Below are 15,151 nucleotides of genomic sequence, written 5' to 3'. Positions count from 1 at the left end.
ATGTATGTATGAACTGTGTACATGTCATATATACTTAATCTGTGTAGCTAATTATAAAATCTAAGCCCCTATTTATATGTCTGTCTATTAAAAATGTTTCTAGACAGACATATTTACAAATAAGATGGGGCATATCCCCAGCTGGTGTGAATTGTTAGAGTTGCAAAGGCTTCTGTGGGGTGATGACAATTGACATCAGGTGAGCAGCTACCGCTCAGAATCTCTTGCAGATATTTCATACAACCTGAACACCTGTTATGGCTGCTGGCAGAAACATTACTTAAACTCTTCCTGTGCTTTTGCCCCATGTATATTTCCAAACTATATCCAGAAAAGGGTTCTGCCAACTCCTCCCCCCCCCACCCCAACACACACACACCTACTGAGGGTGATTTTACAGCTGCTCTCTTTCTCCTTTATCTTGTGCAATAAAAAAGCAACTTTAAAAAAAAGAAAAGAAAGAAACATGCTTCTTATTTGCAAATGCACCCTGGGTTCTTCTCCCAGCCCCAATTTATTATTCATGTGCTCAGCACACGGTTGCTAGATAGTATTATTGTTCAGTTAATATGACTGTGGTAGAGCGTGGGAGGGCAGACGCCAGGCTGTCTGCTGACAGTTCGCTAGTCTTGTTATTAACTTCTCCTTGGGCTTCCATTAATCCAGAGTTTCTGCACTTGGCTTCAGGCTTTCCCCTGGCTGTTCCACCTCTAATGCATAATTACAACTGTCGGGACCTTCCTTTATCTTAGAGGGGCTATTGGCTTGTTACCTGGCACATGCTCCTTCTTTCCCATTCCTTAACCCTTCCGACTCTCATCTGACCTATAGGACTCCCTACCTCTCCTCCCGTTTCCACGGCTGTAACTTAAGAGTAACTCCATTGAATTCAGCTGAGTTACACTGGGGTGAATGGGGAATCTGGCATATTGTCTGCTTACGAGCCCTAAATTCAAAAGTCTGCCACCTGCTGCCTTCCTGTTAAACAAAGCTTCTTTTACAAGGTCATTCACCTGTTAATATTTGGATTTCAAAGCGAATTAGCTCCTCCAAGGCTCATCCCTTTATTTGGCTTCAAATATTTCCTTGGACTCTTTATTGTATCTTTTTTCATAAAGCCACCCAACCCTCTGCTAGACAGAATGCCTTGGATCGAGAGCTTGTCCTGTTCAGATCTAAAAAGCAAGTGGCTTGGAGGAATATTAAGACGTGGTATTATTTATTAAGTGCCAACGTGCCCTGCCATGTGTAAGACACACCATGGAGTCGGTCCCAGGCCAGAGGAGCATTTGATCTAGAAGGCAGGATGTACTAAAGACGGTGAAATTCTCCCCTGTGCAGAGGGCGAGTGCAGGGCCTATGAACTACTTAAATTCCGCGCAAGCCCTCAAAATGGAAGTTAAGGTTGAGTGGACGACAGAGGTTGCCTGTTCTGTTCATTCCCTCTGAATCCCCTGGTATTGGCCACCGTCGGAAAACGGGACACAGGGCTAGACGGACCATTGGTCTGACCCAGTGTAGCCATTCACATGTTCTTAAGGTCAGAATTTTTCCAAAGCTCTCTGCTCCCAGTTAGGTGCATGAATAAGTGGCCAGATTTTTCCTAAGAGTTCAGCATGCTGGATGCAGGCTGGGTGCTGAGCTCTTTTGGAGAATCCACCCATCGGTGTCAGAATGGATGTTGCTGGGTGCTAAGCCCTTGAAAATCTGTCCCTAAGCAGGGCCTGGCCCTTGTGCTGGGGCAATGTCAGCGTGAAAAGCACCAGATGGTTTTATTCCCCTTTGGACAGTGCCAGGGACCAGTGGATGTGGCTACGGGTGCTACTTAGACCTGAATCCCTGCTGAAGTGGATGGGCCATGCATCTTTATTGCCTGAAGGTTTTGCTGCCTCTTTCTTTCCTACGTGCCTGTAAAGCAAAAAATACCCAGACAAACCCAGCCCCTGCAGGGCCCCTGCAGCTCCACAACTGATGGGCTCGTGCTTTCCCTGGGAGCACAGGCTGGGCCGCAGCTACGCAGAACACTGTGTAGCGAGAGCCTTCTTCTGCACCCCCCAACTCATGTGCACATGGCATCTGTGAGTCACCTGAGGGAAGGACGCAGAATGGGGCCCTAAATCTGTCATGTTGCCTCCACCAGTGGCCCATCCCTGATGCGCTTTGGAAGGTGAACGCCTCCCTGCCCAGTGCCCAAACCTAGTAACTGGGCTGGGAGCTGGGCAGGACGTGGGTTGGAAGTGGAGTAAGGAATCCTTCCCCTCCACTTCCAACCCCTCTCCAGCTCTCAAAGGCTCTAGTAGCCACCTCTGTCCTGATGGACTCCTTTCCGGAGGGGGCGGGGCTGGGTATCAGCTGATCATCTGGCCCTCCCATGGCCTGCATGCTGTCACGCCAGGTGCCTTGCATGGGACTGGGCTCCAGCCCACCTAGCGGGTGAATGTATTTTTCACCTTCTTCATTTGCTCCCTACAATCTCCGGCTTATGAATGCTCTGGGACCAAATCCTCAGCTGGTGTAAACCAGGATGGCTCTGTTAAAGTGAAATTTACGCCAGAAGAGGATCCTTTCCAAAAAAGCCTTTCCACCAGAAAACCGACACTTGTAGCACTGAGACCCCCCCACTCCAAACCCCAACACGGAGACCCCCCCCAGATCTAAACCCCAACACTCACACCCCCTCCTGTCTCAAAACCCCTGAGGGGGAAAAAGGAGGAAATTAACAAAATCTTAAAAACCCTCCTCCAAGCAAAGTTTTGACCCTGAAAAGGAGGAAGTGGCAGAGACACCATTAAGGCCACCAGGGATTTGACATAGAGGATATTAGAGTGAAGGGAAGCAGGATAAAATCCTAAGATAGGTAGATTTCTAGACAGGAAAATGATTGTGATCTATCTGTGCAAACTCTCTGCTTGGGAGAGCTCTGGTACTGCCCAGTTCTCCATTGTAACCCAGAACAGCTGTGCTGTTTGTTCTCTCCTCACTGGGACCATGTACAGGTGAACAGTAGCACAAACCTCTCTGATCCCTCAGGTGCAATGAATCTCTCTGGTCTGGGCCACGTGCCACAGTTGGGTTTTGGTATAAACTGAGCTGCATGGGGCCCATAGTAAAACACAGGCACCTCCCCACAGTGTGCCCAGCCTAGTTAGCTAGCTATGTATACGGCCTTCATTGCCCCAGTACGTGGGGATCTCTCAATTATTCATGGCCTGTATCCTAATAAGCCCTTGTGAAGTATTCTCCACATTTTACAGATGGGGGCAGTAGGGGTTTGTCTCAGGAAAACTAATCTGAATGAACAGGTAAAGTGGATTAGCTAAACCATCTTAAATCCCAGTGTGGACATTCTGATTCAGAATTAAAGTTGATCTTCATTCAATTTAGCTTGTGGCTTTTGTTTTGGTAGTGAATTATTTCCAAAGTGACCTAAGCTAAATCAAATGAAACCACTTTCATTCTGAATAAGAATGTCCACACAGGGTTTTAATGTGGTTTAACCAGTCCATTTGAACAATTAAATTGGATGAATATGCCTGAATATTCCAGTGTAAAAAAGATGTTAGGTGACTTATCCAAGGTCCCATAAGAAGCCTGCAGCTGAGTCAGGAGTTAAGTTCCTGAGTCCTGGTGCCATCCTCTAGTGAATCCTTCCTATGTTATCTCCCACTTCCTTTCTGACGCCAGTTAAAGGGCTTTGCCATTCTCAGCTGGATGGATTGTGTCTTGCCGCATTTCCCCCACATGGGTCGTGGCTCTACCTTTCTGGACAGAGCTCTTAGTAAGTAGGATGAGCCGGGATGCATTGGGGAGCAGGCTCACTGGTGGCTGATTGTGGCATGCTGGGTCCTGTTCCCTAGAGCTAGAAACCGCGGAATCATGGGAGTACGGCAAGTGAGGAAGTAGGATAAATACGTGTCCATTAAAGCTTTGTCTTAACAGTCAGAGTGACTGAGCTTTACATATGGTTGTAGACAAGCCGGGTGGTTCTGAAGTGATCCAGTCAGGCCTGTGGCTTTGTCCACACTAGAGGCCGGGTGCTCTGTTATGCAGCATCTTGCACAGGCATTTCCACTCGTGGAAAGTCGGTATAAAACTTTTTACTGGGTACATAACTGTATAAGGTACAGAGCAACAGATAGCCCAGTGCCCTATCTGCCAGCCCCTGCCATCTAGTGGGACAGGCTAAGAAACCTGGGTTCTATTCTTGAGAGGCAGTGTGGTCTAGTGGGTAGAGCATTGGATGGGGACTCAGCAGATTGAGCTTCTATTCCCTATTCTGCCGATGACCTTGCTCAAGTCCCTTCATCTCTGTTTTTCCCAGCCCTCTCAGCCTTTGTCTGACTTTTAAGGGTAAGCTCTGTGGGGCCGGTGCTTCCTGGCTATGTGTCTGGACAGTGCCTAGTACAATGGGAGGTGGGGACCAAATCTCTAGGCACTCTGGATCAGAAGTGCTCAACGCCCAGAGCTCCAGCTCAAGTCAGTGGGAGCTGTGGGTGCAGCAGCTCTGAAACTCAGGCTCTTGGGGGAAACCAGAGGAAGAGTCTATTTTTGGATATTATTTGAAGAGAGCAAAAGAAGGATTGCAGTCATGTCCGTCCCCTGCCTCCTCCCTGGTGTACATTCAGAAAGGACTTTCATTAGCAGAGCTGGGTGAATGGCTTAAAAAAAGCAGATTGAGAGAACCTGGGTAGGTTAGACATGAGAAACTTTCTAACTCTAAATATAGGTAAGCACTGGAATAGCTTATGGGGCACGGGGGGAGGGGGGGGTATGGATTCCCTGTCATCGGAGGTTTTAAAGAACAGGTTGGCCAAACACCTAGACCATCGCTGAGAGGTGTGCTTATATCCTGGGGGGGGGGGGTGTTGTTGGATTAGATGACCTCACAAGGTGACTTCTAGGGTGACCAGACAGCAAATGTGAAAAACCGAGATGGGGTGGGGGGTAATAGGAGCCTATATAAGAGAGAGACCCAAAAATCAGGACTGTTCCTATAAAATCGGGACATCTGGTCACCCTAGTCGCTTCCAGCCCTATGGTCCTACTGGTGCAAAACCAAAAAAGCAGGGAGTTGGGGGTGTTGTGATGTAGGGGGTTGTAATTATTTGCAAGCATCTGGTTAACCGTGGGGTGTTTGTGAAACCATTTTCAAACCCCAGGTGTCTCTCAGATCGTAACACAGATGATCAAATTCTGGCTGTGAGTGTGTCGCTCATTGCTCTCCTGTTCAGTGCCTTTGCTCATCCAATCAGAGAGCAACTACAATACCATGTGACGTGGGTGGCCAACCACACAACATCACAAATGATATATAGTGAATGGTCAAGGAGAACAATCCTCAAACAACACATAATCCGACAATTATTCAACTGAGCCAATGGTTCTTAACCAGAGTATTGTAAACAGGTGTTGGGGAGATGAAGACCATCCTGCCCTTCTCATATCTTTGACATGCGGGGGTGCTCTGGTTAGATCCTGGCTAGATGGAAGTAGAACTCAATGGGGAAGCTGCTGGGTCATGGGAGGCAAGTGGAAAGTGGCCAAGATAGAAGGGTCAGAACAGACAGGTCCAGGGAATTGTGGGATAGCAACAGTGGACTCCCCAGACACTAAGCTGAAGCTCATGTTGCCAGGCATGTCCTCAGTGCCAGATGGGCAGGCTTGGTGGTATGTTACATCGGCACACAGGCGTGTACCCAGAGTCTTGGGTGAGCCTTGCAGTCCATGTTTTGAGGGGGTAACGGTGCATGTCAGGGAGCTTTGTGCGTGGACTGTCGGGGGGGTGTAGGTGGGCTTAAACATATGTCAGAGCTCACGTATATCATGTAGTGTAGACACACTCTATAAGCAAAAGGGGATCCAAGCATGGAAAGAGCTGGGAACCATTGACCTATGCTCTCTGGCAAATACTTGTGAATCCATTCAGTGAATACCAGGGTTGCTTCATGATTGACTTAGTAGCCAAAAAATGGCACTACTAAGGAATATTATTCATAGGGTGAAATTCACACATATGCCGAGGCCTGCTGCTAGGACTATGTGCCCCTTACATCCCATCTAATTGCTAGTTTAAGGGCATCAGTGGGATTTGGACCTTGTGTTGGGGTGAATTTTGCCCATAAAGAATAGTTCAGCCAGCTCTAGAACATAAGAATGGCTATACTGGGTCAGACCAAAGGTCCATCTAGCCTAGTATCCTGACAGTGGCCAGTGCCAGGTGCCCCAGAGGGAATGAACAGAACAGGTAACCATCAAGTGATCCATCCCCTGTTGCCCATTCCCAGCTTCTGGCAAACAGAGGCTAGGGACACTCTATGACGGGACATTACTTCTTGATAAGCTCAGCTGGACTGGAAAGGGTATGTGCTGTGGGGCACAGCTGCAGTGCTGAGTGAAATAGTGTCTACTGTGAAGCATAATGTTGCTTTTGGAAAGTCTTGTGAAGCTGTAGGAAAAACCTTGAGCAGAGGTGCCGATTTGTCGATCTTGCCATGTTGAAAATCCTCATTGGGCAGTTCATTTGTGGCTAATGAAGATCTGCATCCAAATACGGTGGGGAGTGGATTTTGAAAGTACTTTTTATAAATCAACCCCAAATGGGTCAATATATACGTAGAAGAAGGTTGCGTTTTTATTGTTTGTTTGTTAGTAGGATAGGAAAAATTACCCAGTGTGTCCCAGGGCTGCAGGGTTAGCAGTATTTTCATTGCTATTTATATCAGGGGCATTTAGACCATGTTCAGGAATGACTCAGACTCTTTCCAAGCAATGTCGAGATGGAAACATGTTTGGAAGATGGTCTAATCCGGGGGCGTGCGTCCTTCCAGACAACATCTTCTGCAGAATGTCCCTCTGCTGGTGACAGGGTTGGCTCCTCCTGAACAAACACAACCGCAGGAAGTGAAAAATGAGATCTGACTGGCTCTTGGGGTGGAATTCAAGCCCCCGGTGTCGGTGGGTGCAGCTCCACTGACATCAATGGAATTCACACCCTTTTACACTGGGGCTGAATTTAGTCTTGGCTTAGATTAAGTAGCTCACCCAGGGTTGGATTGTATAGCCCTTCCACTGGTGGACACTTACACAAGTAGTTCCACAACCTTCAACGGGGATCCTGGTGCAAATTAGTGCCTTCCAATGGGAGGAAATGTTTTGCAACAATCTACTCTTCCAGCTTCTGAATGTCTGAGAAAACTGGAGAAGAAAAATAAGATCCACAGCTAGATCCTCCGCCGGTGCAAAACGACAGCATCGGTGGAGCTATGCTGAGGTGCTTTAGCCAGTAGATCCAGCCAATTGACTTCAGTGGAGCAATGCTGATTTACTGCAGCTGGGCACCCCAAGAAAAGCAGGCCCCCATTTCTATTCTAGATGTTGTCTTTGATGTTACTTCTTATACAGAGTTCATCACGGTAGTGCCTTCCAGCAGTGCATTGAGCAACAGGACTAACATCTGTCTTGCGTTGGACACCCACAAACTGAGGCACCCCCAAAATCGGATACCACTTAGCCTCACTGGTATTTCTGACTTGTCATTCAGGAGCCCCCTACAGGCCGCAATCTGGGACCAGGACCCCATTGTACTAGGTGCTGTAGGGCCACATAACAAGAAGACGGGAAGCTCTTGGAGGCAGAAACTGAATAGAACTGTCTGTGCCTCCATTTCCATTTCTATAGAATAGGGATGATAAGTCTCCATCGCTCCTGGGTGTTCTGAGTTGGGAAGAGTCTCGGACAGAAATGTAAGTGCCAGAGAAATGCAAAGCAGGAGTCAGAACAACATGTTTGTTGCAAGATGTAAGTTGCAAAATCCCTTGCCTTGCAGTCTTCCGAGATCCTCAGTGGAATGCATTTTGTCATGAACCATAAACTGTGTATTTTGCTCCAAGGGCAGGTGCAGTTTCTTCTCCCAGGGAGGGCTGATGACAAGCCACTGCTTGGATTTTCCTTTCCAAGCTAGTTTTTGGAGCGATTACCACATCATATAGCAGTCGCTCCCTTGTTTGCCTTTGGAGAACCGATGGCCAAGATGCCCACGAAATATAATACCATCAAATAGTTAATAGCTGCAGCGGTTGCAGTCCCACCCAAACCTTTTTTTTTTTTTTTCATGGAAAGTGTTTCCTATTTGTACACTGTATGTTTAAGTTAATTGCCTGATTATGTAGTAGAGATGTAATAATCTAGCATACCTATCTACGTGCCCTGTGTAATCTTCCGAGCAGCAAATGCACATCCAAATACACTGAGCCAAATTTAAATAACTGTCCAAAGATTTAATCTCCACAGTCTCTTATGCTCAAAACTTTTCAGTAAATGCTGGGCTCTAGAATGAAATCATCAGATGGTCTCGTGGTCAGAGCAGGGCGGCAGGATGCCTGGGTTCTAGGCTTTCCGCTGCTGACTCCCTGACTTGGAATCATTCCAGGTGACCTGGTGCTGAAGCCCAGGGCTCAACTTCTGCCTCTCATCCACTCAGGTGTTAAAATGAAGCCCAGCTCCTCAGCAGGGTATAAATCAGCAGAGCAATGAGGCTAAGCCAATGTGTACCTAGCAGGCCCTTAATTTCTCCAGCAACTGTCATGAACCCCCTCCGCCCCAGCCTAGAAATGAAGGGCCCATGCCTGAAGTTGTTAGTCTGGTGAAGCACCGAGTGACGCCAATGGATATTTCCCCTGAGTAAAGACTAAGGCCCAGCTCCACCAAGGGACATACACATTGCAACGCTGAGCATCACAGCTTCTGGGAAAATCACAGGAGTCTCATTGCCTGAGTCTGAGTCTGAGGCTCCTCTACAGTGAATGGGGAGAGAGAGCGGGCCTTGCAATCTGATCCACAAAACCCAGCATGCTGAGCAGGGAGCAGCCTCAGCTAGCCAATGGGAGAAGCCAGTGGTGGGGCCGGGGGGAGTGCTGAGCCCCCTACCCCTCTCAAAGATAGGTGCCTAGATCCGGGCATCAGGGAGACACCTAGCTTTGCTAACCGATCCATGAGTGGGAATGGCTGGGCAGTTTAGACATGGCTTATGCGACTGAATGGGGCGCCTGGGTTGTTCCCCACAAGATGAGAGGAGATAGTGGTGTTGTCACCTTGTAACTTTTAGCCAGAGAGAGAGAGAACGAAGGGGGCGGGGGTATGGCTGGATGTGCATCATCCCTCCCCCCCGCTTTCTAGTCACTGCGAAGCTCAAGGGGGATTCTCCAGATGGGGGAATTTCCTTCCCCATCTTTCTCCCTAGGGGCAGTGTGGTTTCTTCCCAGGGGATTGCTATTGGGCCAGGCCAGCAGAGTCAATGCAGGGGGCCCAATCTACCTTTGTCTGGCATCCTCCTTCATGCCTGGGCAAAGTGGGTGCAAAACACCCCCAAATGAAGACTCCCCATTCCACCCTGCTTTGTGCTGGCATAAATGACCACCCAATGGTCAAGGGCAGCTGTGGGGAATCAGCCCCAGGACCTCAGCCAGGTGGCTCTGATCCCCCATCATTGGCATGGATCTCATGGGATCTGTGGGTTCTGAGGGCTGAGCACCTGCCCCCCAACTCATCTGTGGCAAGAGGGGGGGAAGGGGAGATGTGAAGAACGGGTGGGGTCAGGAAGCCTCAATGTGTTTTCCATCCTCTGAGCTCTCCACTTCTGTTTTCCTTCCCCAGCCAGGCATAGGCAGTTCAGGCCCCTGAGGAAGGACTTTAGGATCCGGTGGTTTGTTGTGGGAGTGTGAAATGAATTAGCCCCAATTAATTGGGGGGCTGAACTGAGAGAAAACTCTGGGTGGGAGTTTTCACTGTGTGTTCTCTTCTCCCAGTTCCCAGGATTTCAGGCAGTATGTGTGAAATTAAAATTAGACTACAACCGTCAGGTCATGTTCTGGGAAAACTTGGTTATGTCCCAAAGGCAAAAATCAAGATGAAGGCAAAGGGTCATCGTCCCGATTCCGAACCAAATGTGGTGCAATGTTCATTCCCTGATTCCAAGACATCGCTGCACCTCAAGAGAAGCACATCTTCTGGCAATGGTAAATTACCACCCAGGCAATTTGGAGCATGTTCAACTTCCATTCAAAGATTGCAACAGGCACTGGAGTCTTCCGGTCCTGAGATCATTCATCCAGGAGGCCAGCCCCACGCAGAAACTGCGGGCCAGATCCTTGGCTGGTAATTTGGCATAGCCAGAGTAGGGGGAGAGGGTGGAAAATAAATCTCTTTTCCCTCCATGCAGGGGAAATGGCATCTCCCGGTTTGAGCTGCAGCCTGTAGCAATTGCAAAGCGTTGCCTATTTGCATTGTGAAAGGACTTGCTTTCATAATGCTATGGCGTATTTTGGCAGATTTAGCTCCTTGTAGCTGAAATTGCTTGGAATCTACCTCCGATCCCAACTGTTTGATTCTGTCATCTCTTTAGAAGTAGGTTTGTCAGGTTGTTGTTATGTGTTTTATAAGCTACCTGCCGGTCATGGTATTCAGTATCCAGGATCACAGCTTTCTCTGTGTAGAACTGCCAAACTCCTTTGGGGAAATGATGGCTCCTCTAAAAAGCAACAGTTTCAGCTTTATTACGGTTTTATATTCATGCTAGAGGGAGAGATGAGTTGTCTACACAACAGTTGTCTTGTGTTTTCATATATAAAATGGAGGAAAAAAGACACCAGATCCTTTTCCTCTTAAAAACGAGTTGGTCCTAAATAAACACTGTCCACTCCACCGTCCTTCACCAGTGGAATCAGAGGGAGTTTCTTTGCTTATAATAGGCTAAATTGTGTTTTTTTCCCACAAGCCCCGAGCACTGTCTGTCTGAGGGTCTGCCCACGCTACCAAATAAAAAGGGTGTTCTTAACCCAGGTGTTAAAATAGCAGTGAAAACAGCAAATCAGCTTTTAGCTCACATTGGCAACTCACATTTAATCCTAGGCTGCACTGTAGGACAATTGATTTCACTCCATATAGAGCAAGAGTTTTTTAGAATTTTTGTTTCTATTCCAGGATTAAGTTTGGTTACATCTGAAACTGAGGTTTCATGAAAAAAGAAAAGGAGTACTTGTGGCACCTTAGAGACTAACAAGATTTCATGGCTGAGCAATGTAACAAATACATAGGCCCTGATGCTGCAAAGATTAGCCCACATGCTTAACTTTATGCACGATGTCCTTCCCTTCAGCGGTCCATCCCTATTAGGCAAAACACTTGAACCTAGGCCTAATTTTAGGCATGTGCTTAAGTCAAGAGGACCTAAGCATGTGCTTGGCTGCACTGCCCTGCTGGATGACCTTGGACAAGTGATGTCACTGGCCCATACCTCAGTTTTCCTGTCTGTAAAGTGGGGTTAATGATCCTGACCTCCTTTGTAAAGTGCATTCGACTGATGGAAAACACTAGGTAAGAGCTAGATACTATTATTAAGCATGTGCTTAAATGCTTTGCTGTATGCAGGGCCTGGGTGTAGTTCCACTGACCTCTATGGGGCTCCTCTGTGCTAAAGATTAGCATGCCTGTGAATCTTTCCAGGATTAAGGCCACCCTCTGAATTTTCACACTGAAATGCTGCTTAGCACTGGGGGCAGCCTTTTTTTTTCTTTACGTCAAAATGGCCATTTTGGTTTGTCTCTGCATTGGAATATGAAATACAAGAGAAATGTTCCCTTGGTTGTTTGCCAGCTGCTAAAATGTCATTTCCCCTTACAAAATTTACACTATTTTTTTTATTTCAGTAAAACTACTTATCCTTAATGGCCACATGTGCATATTAATTTATTCAGCCCCTCTTGGGGGTGCAAATGCCTGTTTTCTGGGGAAAGGAGCAATGAGTTTGGGACAATAGATTTGATCACAGGATAGGGCCCAACTGTACAGATCTTCCCGCTCTGTAAATGCAGCCTCCTTCACTTTGCCAACTCTCGGCTGTTTTGCTCCTTGTTAGGCATCATTTAAGGCATCCGTCACCTGTGTATCTATATATGAAAAATAAAATTCTGAGAAATTTTAAAAAATATTCACGTTACCGCCATCCTCTTTTCCTTTCACCACTGTTATGGCATTTATTTCAGTACCGCAGATGACCTCTAGAATGAAATATTTGCCCTATCCTAGCAAAGTGTTGTTTCCCTCCCTCCTCGTGCCCTACTAATAACAAGTGACTCTAAATCACTACTGAAATAATGATATAAATCAAATTCAAATAGAGCCCCCAGGTAGTCTCACCACCGAGGGCCTGCTTTTTATGTTTGGATGAGTAAAAGATAGGGGGTCGACACCATAAATGAGGAGGAAGTGAGTGCGGGGGAGGAATTATGGAAGGTTTTTTATTACTATTTGTATCCCCAGAGCACCTAAAAACCCCAGACATGGTACAAGGTGCTGTACAAACACAGAAGGGACCCCAAAGAGCTGAGGCTGGTGGGAAAGGCCAGACACTTTGTTATCCCTTGGACAGTTTGCTTGGTTGTTGATACTTCTCTCACTTTGCAAAGTGGAATCTGTTCCCCCATGAAAGGAGGGGTGGGTCATCTCTTGAAAGGACAATGCAGCAGACCTGATGGGACAACAGGCCTGCAAATGAAATTAACCCACCTCACAGACTACACAGGGCCCGATCCTGCCTGCACTGGGGGTGGGGGGGGGGGACAACCAGCCACATGGCTTTAATGGAAGCTGGATGGGACCCTGAAAATCTCCCTGTGCCTAAAATCTTATCCCTCCTGCACTGAGGGGAACCCCCTCTGATCTCCCAGGGAGGGGACAGTTTGGGGGGAACAGGAATACAGGCTTAAGACCCTCCCCCCGTGTCAAACGCCAGTTTATACACTTCTTCTCTTCAGGAAAAATGTACTTCCGTCTTCTTCATTTGGGTTCCAATTCCGTGGTGTGCCAGAGCTGGGATAAGACAGAAAAGAATCCGGTTCCAGGATAAATGGGGTTTTACGCTATCAGACAAGGTGGGAAGAGTGGGGGGCGGGGGGGGAGAATCTTTTAGTCCCTAGTTTAGACGGCGTGTAGGCAGCGGGACTGGGTTACTAGAGTGGGTCCTGTGTGTGGGCAGAAATCTCGTGTATAAACAGCGCGCGTGTGTCCACACGGCCTGTTCCAGAGGCGATCGCACCGGTCCGAGATTGCAGGGTTTGCTTTTGTGATGGATCGGCTCCGTTTCTGTGCGTTTCCTACGAACCCCACCGAGTTTCTGCCCCTCAGAGGTGCAGGTGTGTGTGTGTGTGTGTGGGGGGGAATCTCTGCTTCAAACTCGGGGCGGAGGGGGAAGAACATTTGGAAAGGATGAAAACTTGTATTTTAAAACCTTGCTCAAAAAAGCGAAGGGCTCAAAGTGCCTTGCAAACGGGGGTCCCGTCACAAAACAAAACATATTTGCTTGTGTTTAATGGTAACAAGGGGCGCGGTTTTCCACCGATTTAATTGGGGAGGGGGGCAGAGAAATCCACACGGATGCCTGGTGGCAAGACGGGCACCTCAGGATTGAATTTGCATGTTATTAGCCTGGAGAGAGGTGTATTTATGTAATTAAACTCCACATTTAAGATACCGCGGACGTTTCACTTCCGGAATGCCAAGAGGGAAGGGATCAAACAAAACAGGGGGGGGGGGGTGTCAAGCAATAATAACACGGCGCAGCCCAATTAATCAAATTAGGCAAAAGAATCCACAAAGCCGGCGAGGTGCACTGAATGCCGCAGGAGAATGCTTAGCGAGGCAGCTTGGAAGCAATCCAGCTCGGGTGAATTCGGATCAGCCCCGTTTAGACACAGGAGAGAGAGAGAAAAAGAGGAACGCGTGCTGCTGTCTAGACCTCGATCCAGCTCTTGGGTGTCTGTTATGGCTAGCGGCTTGTTCATTACAGGTGACCCAGGACCCAGTCCTGCAATCGATGACCTATGGGAGATTCCTCTGACTTAGAAGATACAGGTAAACCCTGCCATGCACCAAGATGAAATGAGGATCCGATCCTAGCAGGGCTTCAGAGGTGCTGTTTTTATTTTCTTCTCGCCCCATAGATTTTAAAAGAGGAAGTATTTGTAGCTCAATGATCTGGCTCCCTGGGCCACATCCCCTTCCTCCTAAAGGCTGAAGCCCCCCTGACAGGACATTGCACTGCCCAGGAAGGAAATCCTGCACATGGCTTGGTCTGGGGGTAAGGACCCCCCTGGAGGATTATAATGAACGCCCGGCTACCGATGGGGAAGCGGTCGGGTTCCAAGGGCTCCAATTCCCATCTCCATCCTTGGATGTTTATCAAAGAGCTTGCCTGCCCCATGCAATGCAGGGATGCCGGTAGAGCCGCCTGAAGGAATTAATGTTCTGTATACGGCCTATCACAACGGGGTCCTGATCCTGGACTTGGACTCCGAGCCGCGAGCGCCATGCCAATAATCAAGAAGAACAATGTAATACAGCAATTAACAGGCCTCTGGTAAGTCCCACCCAAGGGCCTTATACCAAAAGGTGCAAAGGCTCCACTTTTCTCTGATCGGTTTTGGAGACAATTTGCTGGAACCTGTTTTTGTTACAATTGAAAATGGATGGTCAGATCCCCCTCGCCCCATGAAACCTACCAACTGAGCATCCCCAAAGCCTTCCTCTGGGAGTGATGGGCTCTTGCTGCCATGGATGGGTTAAGAGGATGCCGAATCTCTCTGAAACTCTTGCGCTTCAAACCAGCTTCAGCAGGGCCTGGAGTCGTAAGGTGCGGATTTACCTGGGCCATGTAACAGTGGTAGGGGTTCCCGCTGTCTGCCATACAAATCCCCTCATTAAACACCAGCTCAGGGGAGCTAGACATGTTACGAGCGGGGAATAATGTTTGCATCGGCCCCCGTTCCTACTTGCAAGACTGAGGATGCACCAGGAGAAAGAAAAACGAACCCTGCACCACAGCCCGAGAGGGGAGGAGGGTTAATGGGGGGTGGGGGGGGTGTTCTTTTGAAGGAAACTTCTTCCAGAAATAAAAGCTTGAAAGAAAAACAAAGGCTTTTGGAAGAAACAGCTTGGAAGCTCCAAGATTAACCCCCCTGATTCGCAATCCGTGTTCATTTCAGCGACGGATGGGGCAACATCGCTGCCAGTTTCGCTGGTACTTTTTGGCTCTAAAGAGAGTGGGAACGGGTCCCACTTTGCAGAGGTCAGCAAACACCCTTTCCGCCGGCCTGAGTGC

The sequence above is a fragment of the Caretta caretta genome, chromosome 27, assembly GCF_965140235.1.
Source record: "Caretta caretta isolate rCarCar2 chromosome 27, rCarCar1.hap1, whole genome shotgun sequence".
In the NCBI taxonomy this organism is placed as follows: Eukaryota; Metazoa; Chordata; order Testudines; family Cheloniidae; genus Caretta; species Caretta caretta.
Note: the sequence above shows the minus strand (reverse complement) of the source record.